The following is a 13904-nucleotide window of genomic DNA, read 5'->3' on the forward strand; positions in this document are numbered from 1 at the left end:
GTGGATTAATACCTTAAATCCATACCTACAATTTGTGGGCACATTGTCATCTGAATCAATACCATTCCTTGACCTTCTGATATTCCTAAAAGAAGGGTGCCTGATGACCACCAACTACAAGAAGCCCACAGATAGGAACAGTCTTCTCCTATTCCAAAGTCACCACCCAAAGTCTTTAAGAAACAACTTACCGGTTGGCCAATTCCTCCACCTACGCCGTAACTGCAATACCATCATGGAATTCGAAAAAGAGGCAGACACCTTAACAGAGAACTTGATAAGGAGAGAGTATCCAAAAAGAATCGTGAAGCAGGCACGCAAAAGAGCCAGGAATAATCACAGAGGAGCTCTACTAGAAATCAAAGAAAAAAACACCTCAGATATACTAACATGTGTGACATCCTTCACCCCGAACTCGAATAAAATCCAGAGAATAATCAAGAAACACTGGAAGATCCTTGAGATGGGGGACTTCCAACCAGGACCAAAACCTCTCTTCGCCTTCAAGAGAACACAAAATCTAAGAGACATGTTAGTGCACACAGGCCCCAAGGACATTATTAAAACGCAACCAACACTATGTAATCTTCCCCCGGTAATTGGTCATTACCCATGTGGTTCGTACACAGTATGCCCACTGACAAGCACTACCAAGGAACTTGATCTAGGACTCTCAAGACCCTGGAAGAAATTACATCACACCAACTGAAACACAAAAAATTGCGTTTACATGATCACCTGCCCCTGTGGGTCACGATACATTGGCATGGCTATGAGACCAGTCAAAACTCGAATTGGGGAACATAAGAGCACGATCCGGTCCAAACGCACAGCAACAAGATTACAAAGTCATTTCTTGGAAATGAATCATTCCCCCGAAAGCTTACGATGGACTATCATCAAATCTAATCCACATTGGTCACCATCCACACTGTTCAGGCAGGAACAACGACGGGTGTTCAAATTGAGAAGCAATAAAGGGGGACTCAATGAAGATATTCCCTGGGTTGAATTATCCCGATAACTGCATATCACGAGATCGCTTGATAGTAGCATTCCACACTGAGCGCAACCACCTTTGGACCAAGCACCCTAGTTACATTCACCAAGCGCCACCAGTCAACTGCATATATCACCACTTGTGTATCAGGGACACTAGTCACCAGAACCACCTCTAGACCTGAGTCATGAGCTATATGAACCGTCAGGTCCAGGGGAGGTCTAGTTATCTAGGCACCCTCAGACAAAAGTTATATTCACTAGCAGTTTTTTTGCAGTCCCCTGTATAATAAGCTAGGTGTTTAACTCTATACTAACCCCCCCTGTACCAAGTTGTCCGTATTACCACCAAACCAACTTGCCCACCTTTGGTAGTCGGCATCACCATCTCTTCGTCTCCCTTGATTTAAATGCTGTGATTTCAGCATTGATCAAACATGTGCAATTACAGGTTCAGCACCTACTACATTGCTATTGTAACATCACGTAACTGGTGACCCTAGGCTGATGACACATTGGACAGATCCCCTGCAAGGGTATTCTAATATATTAGAGTTCGGGACGGTGTCCGGACAACAAGTTCAACCTCGGACCCAGACACACTCACATCGTTTGCTCTCTTTTTAATCACACCGTATTTTATTAAAAGGGAGTATATATTAACTATGACCATTATTTTGTAATGTTGGTTTTATTTTATAAATATACTCCACTTGATTATCAGGATTCAGAGGGTATGAAGTCTAACCTCTCACCATACCCCTTGTGGACCTCCCGTTATATTACCTTCTGCCCCCTTCCCGATAGTGCTACGTGGCCCGCACACCACTCTAAGATGGCCGCGATAGCCATTAGCCCAGCCCACTGCCTCACGCCCCGTCCTTCGGGCGCTTTGATAGGACGTCATTGCACGGGGCCCGCTTCTTTCCCGGCAGCACTACATAACCAGACCGGTGTTTCATTATCAATGTTACCGGCAGTGCAACCGCACGGGTAGGTTTCCCCGCGACGTAAGGCGACTTGTGAAGTAAGTACCTTCTCCATCGGCTCGGGACCCACGAGCTTCGACCTCGAAACAGGTATCTTTTATCGTAGCCCTCTTTCTCACTTTGTTTTTTCACAGCCTTACTCCGCGGCACTTGCTGACGGAGCCCATCATCTATGAGGAGAGGGTAGGCATGTGATCTCGTTATTTGTGTTTTTTTTTTCTTGTTTTGTATTTATTGCCAGACCAAACCTATCTGCCTGCTTCACCACACTTGAACAAAGCACGATTATGATACCGTGGCAGCTCTCCTACCCACGGTCACGCCTAAGTCAGGACAGACTATCGGTCCACGCACCGCCCAGGCATTGTCTAGTTACTCACCCCACTACATTTAGACGAGGTATGGTAATTATACTAGGCCTTTTCTCGACCCCCTGGTTGCACTATTATGACTGTATACCATCGGTCCTCACGTTGCCATGGCACCGCACAGGGATTCAGAACCGCGCCACCCCTCATAGTGGGCACAATCGACGATACCTGTTAATCTTGTGTCCTCCATGACACTCCCACCTGCACTCAAGAAATATTGGTTTCCAGTGAGTTACGACCACGTTTATGTTTCTCAGCCGCGCTGGGCAGAATCCTAGCATCTTGTTTGAAAACCCCGCATGAACACAATGACACTACTTTGGTTGTTGTCCTTTTTCATGCACTAGGCACCTGAGCACACACTGTGCACTAGTGTCTCCCTTTTAACAACATCTGTATCATATACCTTTGATATGTTACTACTTCTTCCCTTTCTTGACCTCTTCTTCCCCCCTTTCCCCCCCCCCTTCCCCCTTCACCCCCCCCAACCTTCCTTTCTCTCTCCCTGTTTCATGTCTCCTTTTAGGCTGTGAACAGGATTTGCGTATAAGAACGGATTCTGGACACTAATTGTCAAGCATACCAGACCTAGGTAACGAATGGGATTACGGGCTGTCTTTTCCCGAACCCCATCTTCCAGCATTTACTTTTTGGTCCTGACGAAGCGCTCCCGGATCCAATAGGGACCGTCTTACAGCGCGGAACATGTTGACCTTCCTTTAAATCACTTTTGTAAATACACTACACGGGTTGAGAGAAGTGGGACTTTTATTTGGTCTTGTTTCCCCTCTCAAAGCAGCACTACCGTGCATCTCCATCCCCGAGAATTTTTTAGCTTGGACCAGGGACCTCTTGATTAAAATATTTAAGGTCCCTGTTTCATTTTTAAAACCTGCACTCACTAGCACACACCTACCCACACGCCCTCACTCACAAATGCGGCAACTCCTTAAAAGAACTCCACCAGAGAGCCCCTAACCAAGGGCCCGTGAGGGACTGCAGCGCCACCCCCACGAGGAGCAACCTTTCCCAATGATGATGCTATACATCCGCGAGGGTGTCTGAGGGCACTTAGTACCACCACAAGGAGTACTCTCTCCTCACTCTGCACACTCACTCTACCCTTGGAGACATTCCCTACTATTTACAGCTCACCTGCTGGCTGTAACTCCCCTCTCATATTATAGGAACTGCAACCATCCGTTGGAACAATACATCAAGATGACGTCAGGCGTTCCACACTTTTGTAATAAATATAGAATGTTAGCAATCTAGTTGTTCATTGGGATACTGTTCAGAGGCAGAGGCCAGGGGCACGGACTCTGAAAATTGAAGGCAGGTAGGAGAGTGCAGAGGCAACAATTTGGCCACACTGGGCAGACAGGAAGGGCAGTGGCAGCACAACAGACTATGGAGGGCAGTGGAAAGGGGGGCAGGGGCAACAAACCAACAATACAGGACTGGCAAGAGAGGCTGTGGCAATATAATAGACCATTGTGGGCAGAAGGAAGAGGCAGTGGTAGTACAACCATACATGCCAACAGATCCGTTTCAGCCAGGAAACGTCCAATGATTTTAAGCTCAAATGGGCTTTATTTGATCTGTCTCCTGTCTACAATCTCCTCTTTTTCAATGTAACTCAAAGGGGAAAATCAATACCCCAGTTATTTTTCAAAATCTCCCTCTTACCAAGTTCAAAATGTTCGCAAGTATGTTACATTGGATCATGGTAGGCAGGAGGAATTGGGGTAGGGACATGGACTCGGATAACAGAGGACAGGAGGGACATGGAGAGGTTTACAAAACTGACCCTACAGGGCAGGCATCCCGGTTTGCAGCAGCACAATACACCACAGAGGGCATGCGGGACGGGAGTGCAGCACAACAATCCATAGAAAGCAATAGGGAGGGGACAGGACCATGCACATGGACAACAGAGAACAGAGGGGAAAGAGGCAATGGTAGCTAGCTGACCATAATGGACAGACAGGAGAGAAAGCTGCAGCATAACAGACCATAAAGGGCAGGAGGGATGGATCAGGGGCATTACAATGGAACAGACAAGCCAGGAGGGAGGGAATAGGGGTCTGCACATGGAAACAGAGGGCTGGGGGCAAGGGGGCAGGGCAGGAGCAGCAAGATGACCATGGAAGTCAGGCAGGATGGGCACTAGAAACAAGACACACCATGGAGAGCAACAATGTGACTATGATGGCATACACACAGACCATGGAGGGAAGGTGGGAGGGGGTCAGGGGCAGCTAGCTGACCACACAGGGAAGGTGGGAGGGGCCATGGGAGCACAGAAGACCATGCATGGCAAGCGGGTGGGCTAGTGGCAGCACAATGGCTATGATGGGCAAGAAGGAGGGTGCAGGGGCATACACAAAGGACCATGGAGGATAGAAGGGCGGGTCAGGACCTGGGCACAGACAAGAGAGTTCAGGGGAAGGGGCCTCACAACAGACCGCGCGGGGCAGGCAGGAGGAGCAGTTGCAGCACAACAGACCAGGGAGGGCAGAAGGGTGTGGCAGTAAAATGGACCATGGAGGACAGGAGGAAGGGGATCGGGGCATGGCATGTGGACAGGCAGGGTGGAGGTGGCAGGGACAGGTTACAGTCATCTGACAATGCTCGGCAGGTGGGAGGGGAGTGGCAGCTCAACAGAACACTCAGAGTAGATAGGAGTGGCAGTCCATGGAACATGGTGGGCAAAAAGGATGGAGCAGGGGCATGCACAAAGACATCGGAGGGCAGGGGGAAGGAGAATAGGGGCAGCAAGCTAAGCACAGAGGCTAAGCAGGAGGTCAATGATGGGTCATAGAATTGGGCAATGGAGGGCAGGAGGAGTGGACTGGTACATCATGCTAAATGGAGGGCAGTGGCAGCACATCAGACCATGCATGGCAGGAAGGAGGAGGCAAGTCCATGGATTCAGACAACAGAGCATAGGGAGGAGGTGGACTGTTCAGAGAAGGTGGGTATTAGGAACTTTCTTGTTTTTAAAATGTGTGTCTGTGCGAACTACTTAAAGTATGAACAAGTATGCAGCATAATCTCACTTTTATTCAGGAAGAAGAGGACGTTTGTGACTGTGACTCCGGGCTCACTTGGCAGAAATACCCCCTGACCCTCCACCCCCCATTGCAAAATGTAATGCCTGTGAAAAGGGTAGGTGGACGCAGTGTTATATACAACATAGTCCTGAGAGCACGATTGAAAATGAAAACTAGATATAGAATATGGTATAAACTATGCACCAAAAAATGTGATATAAGATGAACCGGGGCGTGAAATATAATATGCAATACATTGTGCGCAATGACAGATTCATTGGAGAGTGCGAGATAGCACAGGCACTAGTGCGTGCTATGCGATATGCGCCTTGGAGTGTAATATGCACAGGGCAGTGTTGTGTAACCTAACTAGTCTCTAAAGTTGTAATATAAAATATGTGCTGGGGAGTGTAACATTGCATATGCACTGTAACAAAGATATGGATCCCAGATTGTAATATGTATGGCATAGCGCTGTGCGTTATAACATAGGCATCGAGGAAGGCACGTTAGATGGAGCAATATAACCCGTGCGAAGGCAAGTGTGGCATGACATATTCACGGGGTGGTGTTACAGTGCACATGGGCTAGAGAGTGTCATAGCATACGCACTAGATGGTGGAATACAACACAGAGGTGTGTGGCACTCGGCGGGCACTGGTGGGTGTAACACAGCATTGGGCTCAGCCAGAAGCACGCTGTGACTCTCAAGTGAGGTTTGTTTCCTTTCCAGAGAGTAAATTAAAAAGTATTACACATCTTGCGGTGGATGTGTGTTTTATTAACCGTGAGGGGGGTTTCTTGCATAGTTTGGTCGAATTTTTGTCGAATCCCCTTTGAATGGCTTGGTGTGCATGTGTATTAAATGTGCCCGTCAATAGCTACCCATGTTTGTATAAATAAACGACAAGGGTGTCTACTTGGAGAGTACTCACCGGCGGGGGCACCGGGATTATGCACGGTAGGGCGTCAGACACGTCAGAGCTTCACTAGCGGTGTAAATACATTCCACGTGGATTCATTGTATGCATAGTCACCTTTTAATGAACATCACGCAAATCGTCATGGTGATAGGTACATACGGTTTGTCCAGCATATCCTAGGTGTATCTAGAAATATATATTTTTTTAAAATAATAAAAAACAAAGGCCGGCCCCGGGGGATGGGGTCCCCGGGGCCATAAGTGGCCTGAGGAGGGGGGCAACGCAGCCCCCCTCCTAAAGAATAAAAAAAAAAAAAGGCCATGACCCGGGGGTTGGGGTCCCCGGGACCGATTAAGGCCTTGGGAGGGCCAACAAAAAAATTAGGATGCAGGCCCTGGGAGATGGGGTCCGCAGGGCCAATAAATTAGAAAAAGAAGGGGGGCCACACAGCCCTCCTTCTTAAAAAAATAAAAGACCGGCATCGCGCCGGAGGCCACGACCCCTCCTTGCAGCACTCTGCAAACGCGCCCCCTGGTCAGTTGTAAGTTGGGGAATTAATTCCCCCTCAATACTGAGGGTCCCTGAGGGCCAACTAGCCCAACAGGTATCTCCAGTATGCGCCAGGGAGCTGCGTTGCAGACAGGTGTTCTGAGGCCACGCCCCTTTTTACACCTCTATGCAACGCAGCTCTGTGGCGCTTACTGGAGGTACCTAGTGGACTAGTTTGACCCTAGGGACACTTAGGATTCAAGGGGCCTTAATCTCTCAACTTAGAACGGCCACAGGGCGCGTTTACACAGTGGTGCAGGGAGGGGACGGGGCCTGAGGTGACGTGTGCAAACGCCCTGTGGGGCATTTTAAGTTGGGGAAATAATTCCCTTTCAATCCTGAGGGACCCTGGGGACCAACTAGCCCACCAGGTGCTTCCAGTAAGCGCCACTGCTCTGCGTTGCAGAGAGGTGGTGCAGGCCGTGCCCCTTTTTACACCTCTCTGCAATGGCGCTTACTGGATGTACCTAGTGGGCAATTTTGCCCCTAGGGACCCTCAGGATTCAAGGGGACTTAATCTCCCAACTTAGAACGGCCACAGGGTGTGTTTACACAACGGGGAAGGGAGGGGACAGGGTCTGAGGTGATGTGGGCAAACACGCCCTATGGCGCGTTTTAAGTTGGGGAAATAATTCCCCTTCAATCCTGAGGGCCCCTGGGGGCTAGCTAGGTGGTGGTCTAGGCCGTGCCCCTTTTTACATCTCTCTGCAACGCAGCTCTGTGGCGCTTACTGGAGGTACCTAGTGGTCTAGTTGGACCCTAGGGACCCTCAGGATTCAAGGGGACTTAATCTCCCAACTTAAAACGGCCACAGGGCGTGTTTACACAGTGGGGAAGGGAGGGTACGGGGCCTGAGGTGACGTATGCAAACACGCCCTGTGGCGCGTTTGAGGAGGTAGTTTTAATCCCCTGCCCTATTATATACTACGGGCTTACAGAGGAGGTCATGCTAATCACAGGGGGACCCCAAATTTCCCTTGTGTATGTAGGTGTTTTCACTGTATTCTGAGTGTCTTTTAACATAGCACTGGCTCTAGGACTGGTTAGTCAGACTCAGTTACCACCAGTATCTGTCTGAAAAAGTTGTGGGTACAGGATGATTTTGCAACAAGGCTTCTTTCTGCTCTTCTGTTTGTTCTTTCTGCACGTTATCCTTCTTCCTGCACTTTTCTTCGTCTTTGAGGACTTCTGTTGCTTTTTTCTGCATTTCTTTTTTTTCTTTCTGTGCGTTTTTTCTTCTTTCTTCACATGTCCTATCTCTGTAGGCATAGTTAGAAATTGGCATTTAAAAGCCTTAGAAATTCACTGAAAAAAACATAGGTTTCAGGGGCGTTATAGTTAGCTGGACTTTTCACTCGTACAAAACCATTGAAATTCCCCAGTTATAGTTAGTTCAGCTAACTATAACTTGTGCGCCTGCAATGCACTGCTGATGACGTCACATATTACATCACTCATGACATGGTCAGCGACATCACTCATGACATCACTGATGACATCTCAAATGACATCACTGATGTCATTTGTTAAAATTGAGTAAATCTGTTCAGTAGTAGCTGAGAAAATAAAAAAATAAAAGTTTCGATATTTATAGGCGTGGAGGATCCGCGGACCTGCGGGGTGGATTCGCGCACCCTCCCGACCACGAGCTTTATTCTAATTGGCTGTCAACACTCCAGGCCAGGAAGTGTTAGCAGCCATCTTGTGACTCGGTAACCGAGGCACAAGAAAACAGAAGAAAAAAAGGTGAAAAAAAAGGGGGCAGGGTAGAAACACCCTGACCCTCTAGGCAAGACCAGCTTTTTTTAAATAGCGGAATGCGCGCTGGGTGAGCGGATCCAGACGAAAATGTTTAAAAAATGAAGCGAGGGCTTCCTATTTATTTAGTTATTTTTGAGCCCCCGGATGCGCCAGGTCCCGGGGGATTTGGTGATTGTAATGCGGGGGCCTGTGGGGGTCCCCGCAGCCCCGGGGACCGCCACCTCCCCGGGGTTAGTTTTTTATAAAAAAAAAAAATCCTGTGTGGGGGGCTCGAGCCCCCCCCCACATGCCCCAGGGGACCACCACCTCCCCGGGGCACTAACTGTTTAAATGCGGTGGTCCATTTTGGACCCCCGAGCCCCGGGGACCACCACCTCCCCGGGGCTTTGTGAAAGTTGGGAGGGGGCTGTACAGCCCCCCTCCTGGAGCCTTTGATGGCCCTGGGGACTGCCATGCCCCAGGGCCGACTCCTGCAGTGTCCCGGGGTGCCCACCCCTGAGATACTGCTGTTTGCTATGGTAGGGTGGGAGCACGTCTCCCGCCCTACCACAGCAAACTCTGCTTTGGACTTTGGAAAAATCCAAAGCAGATTGCTTTTCCACACTGGGAGCTGCATGTTAGTAGCTCCCCATGTTGAAAAGCAGTGCCAGCTTCTGCAGGACGCGGGTAGTCGTGACCCTAGCATGGCGCTCAGCGTGGCCCCCTGGTGTGAACGCGAGGGGTGCGTGACTCCCAGTGCGGCCCCCTGGTGTGAATGCGAGGGGTGCACGACTCCCAGCGCGGCCCCCTGGTGTGAGTGCGAAGGGTGCGTGACTCTTGAACGCAAGGGGTGCGCAGCCCCAGCGCGGCCCCCTGGTGTGAATGCAAGGGGTGCGTGACTCTTGAATGCGAGGGGTGCGTGGCTCCCAGCGGGTCCCCCTGGTGTGAACGCGAGGGGTGTGCGGCTCCCAGCATGGCCCCCTGGTGTGAACGCGAGGCGTGAGTGACTCTTGAATGCGAGGGGTGCGCAGCTTCCAGCGTGGCCCCCTGGTGTGAATGCGAGGGGTGTGCGACTACCAGCAAAAAAAAAGATTTTTTTATTATAAACCTAGGTTATATGTTTGGATCCTGGGTGGCTCTAAAAAGAGCCCTTGTGTTTATTGGGAGATTTTTGTAGCTACATGTAGGTGCCTATGCAGAGTCTTAAGTTGTTGAGAAGGACTCTGTTTCCCTTATCTGTGAAATGTACACCATCTCTCCTGTAGATGCCATCCATAGCAAAACGTAGATTGTTGTTGTATATGGACCCCATACTATGGTCTCTGAGATAAGCAGAAACAGCTTTATTGACATTTTTTCTAGCTTTCTCAATCTGTGGACAAAATTGATTGGACCACTTCCATTTCTGTCTTTGGCATATGTTAGAGTAGACAAAGGCAGTTTGGGGGAAAAGCAATATCAATTCTGCAAAGGTATCCTTCATTAGCATTTGCAGACCTACCTCAGTCAATGTGCCTAGGTCATTGCCACCACAGTGCACAATCATAAGGTCAGGGGGTTGGAGGTGCTTAAAGGTTTTAAACCAATGGCATCAATTGGTGCCACTTTAATCCTCTCTGTCCAATCCATTTAATATCTACATTTTGCAAGCTAGGTCTTTGTCAATACCTCTGCTTTCAGCATACCTTTTGCACCAGAAAACATAGCTGTGCCCAACAATCCACGCTGAAAGCATCTTGAAGGGATCTCTGTAGGTAATTAGAAGATGTCTGTAGCTGAGGTAGGCAGGTGGTAGAATGAAATCTATCTAAAATGGTGGACAACATGCTGTTTTTAAGAAAGTAGAGATTGGATTAGCTGTTTAAGAACACTCTACATTCAAATATAGGGTGCATTTTACTTTGTTTAGAAAGCATGTTTCTTATTGGTTATTAAGAAATGTTTGAAAGGTACAGCAGAAAGGATAAGGGCATGCGTTGCAAAGCCAACCACACCTGCTGTTGTCATTTGCAACATTGTGTGTTGAACTTGTGACCTGGCAGCTAAGGTGAATGTTGCATGACCTGTTGCTATGGAAACTGACATTAAGGACAAGGGGTGAAGATGTCAGTTGAAAAGTATTATTCTTTATGACTAATGGAAATTCGTTTTTCAATTTGAAAAACACTGGGAAGCAATGTCATTTGTGGGTTATGTGTATACGTATGGAAAATTAGAGGGAAAGTTTGCCATTACTGGTTTTACATTGGAGAATGTGCTCATCTACATTCTCTGTGAGTAAAAGAAAATCTTGACTGAGTGTGAGATGTTTCATTGAACAGATTTATTTAAAAGGTGAGTTATATTTTTAAGAGATTTATTTAATATAGATTTGACATTTTTATGAAACTCTGCAGGTTAAATTAATTTATTAAATGTACAGATATATATATTGGGATAATTTCTATTGTATTTGAACTTTGTTTAAAAAATAGCATGTGCACTAATATATACATTATTAAGTGTCTTGAAAGGTATAGTTGAATGATGCTTCTTATTTATTATTAATTGGTTAAATATGCACAAAGAATGTGTATTTTCAAAAATGTAGGTGCAGTTTATTAGGCATGCATATTTCTTCTCAGTAGAAAGGTATAGTTTAATAAAATGGCATTTTTGTAGATAGTTTGGTAAAATGAGGTACAACTGTGTTGTTTGCAAGATGATCATATAAGGTGTTAATGATTACAATTCTGTTATTAGTTTGTACAGTTTGTGTGGTTTTAGAAATCCTCATAAAAAAGGTGTTGTTGATTACTCTTCTTAATTAAGTCTGTTGAGAGGTTCAGTTTGATAATGTTGCATATTTCTAGATTTAATTGGCAATATGTAGTTCAAAAGAAAACCACTACATTTTACTCTTTCTGGTATGTAGTAGTTGTCTCTTTAAGTAGATAGTATGTCATGTATTTGTTTAGATTGTATTTATATAGTTGTATCTATATTTACTGAGTTACTGAGAGGTACCTGATAGATTACAGGAATGCAAAGGTAGTGAATATGTGATTTTATAAGTACATGAGAAGTGTTTTTGTGGTTCTATAATGTCTAATTTCGTAGTTAGTATGTAGGTAAATGTGCACAATCTATACGGTCCCATAACCCCCTGCAGCCTACTGATTCACTCCTGCAAAAATCCAAGTAGTAGCCATGCAGTTCAGTAATCACAGTGTCAGTCTCTGTCCACTCCTGCTATCATCCTGACAGAAGCATATCCTTATCTAATCTCTGTGCCAAAACACAAGCACTTATAAATTCACCCTGCTGTCAACTACCAGCACTCTACCTACCCAGTCACTGTCCATGCACTTGTACAACGACTCAGGCATTAAGAGAAACAAGTCAAATGTGCACAATCTATGCAGGCCCCTAACCCCCTGCAGACTACTGGTTCACTCCTGCAATAATCCAGATAGTACTCATGCAGTGCCCCAATCACACTGTCACTCTCTGTCCACTCCTGCTATCATCCTGACAGAACCATGTCCTTATCTAATCTCTGTGCCGAAACACAAGCACTTATAAACTCACCCTGCTGTCAACTATCAGCACTCTACCTACCCAGTCACTGTACATTCACTTGTACAATGACTCACGCATGAAGAGACACCATGCTACAGTCAAATGTGTACAATCTATGCAGGCCCCTAACCACCTGTAGACTACTGATTCACTCCTGTAATAATCTAGGTAGTTCTCATCCAGATAGTACTCATGCAGTGCCCCAATCACACTGTCACTCTCTGTCCACTCCTGCAATCATCCTGACAGAACCATGTCCTTATCTAATCTCTGTGCCGAAACACAAGCACTTATAAACTCACCCTGCTGTCAACTATCAGCACTCTACCTACCCAGTCAACCTACCCAGTAACTGTCCATACACTTGTACAATGACTCAGGCACGAAGAGACACCGTGCTACAGTCAAATGTGCACAATCTATGCAGGCCCCTAACCCTCTGCAGACTACTGATTCACTCCTGCAATAATCCAGATAGTACTCATGCAGTGCCCGAATCACACTGTCACTCTCTGCAACCATGCTGACAGAACCATGTCCTTATCTAATCTCTGTGATGAAACACAAGCACTTATAAACTCACCCTGCTGTCAACTACCAGCACTCTATCTACCCAGTCACTGTCCATGCACTTGTACAATGACTCAGGCATTAACACAAGCAGTGCTACAGTCAAATGTGCACAAAGTATGCAGTCCCCTAACCCCATGAAGACTACTGATTCATTCCTGCAATAATCCAGATAATACTCATGCAGTGGCCCAATCACACTGTCACTCTCTGTCCACTCTTGCAATCATCCTCACAGAACCATGTCCTTATCTAATCTCTGTGCCAAAACACAAGCACTTATAAAGTCACCTTGCTGTCAACTGCCAGCATTCTACCTACCCAGTCCCTGTCCATGCACTTGTACAATGACTCAGGCATTAACACACGCAGTGCACAATCTATGCGTTTCCCTAACCTTGTGCAGGCTACTGATTCAGTCCTGCAAAAATACTGATAGTAGCCATGAAGTTCAGCAATCACACTGTCACTCTCTGTCCACTCCTGCTATCATCCTGAAAGAACCATGTCATCTAATCACTCTGTTGAAACAGAAGCACTTATAAATTCATCATTCTCTTTTGTTGCACTACTCTAATGATCCAATCAGTACCCATGTACTTATGTAATGACCCAGGTACTAATATATCTAGTATTACAATCATCTATCCACTATTGATGCAGTCCTCTAAAGAGATAAACACTACTTATTTAGTTCTATGATTATTCAGTTAGTATCTGTGTCTTGCAGTAAATGGATTGTGATTTTAAAACAAAGTGTTTAAATGTTTTTTATATACAACGTGTTTCTTTAGTAATACAATAGTATATTTTATAAATGTATTTTAATAATGTCATATATATATATATTCACTTAAAAAACCATAGGTTTCACACACGTTATAGTTAGGAATTAGCATTTAAAAACCTTGCAAATTCACTTAAAAAACCATAGGTTTCACACAGGTTATAGTTAGGTGGACATTTCACTCGTAAAAAACCTATGAAATTCCCCCGTTATAGTTAGTTCAGATAACTATAACTCGTGCGCCCGCAATCCACTGCTCATGACGTCACATATTACATCACTCATGACATGGTCAGTGGCATCACTCATGACATCACTGATGACATCATCCTTGTGATAGAGTGGCGGTCGCGCGAGTT

This window comes from Triturus cristatus, chromosome 2_2 (assembly GCF_964204655.1).
Source record: "Triturus cristatus chromosome 2_2, aTriCri1.1, whole genome shotgun sequence".
NCBI lineage: Eukaryota > Metazoa > Chordata > Amphibia > Caudata > Salamandridae > Triturus > Triturus cristatus.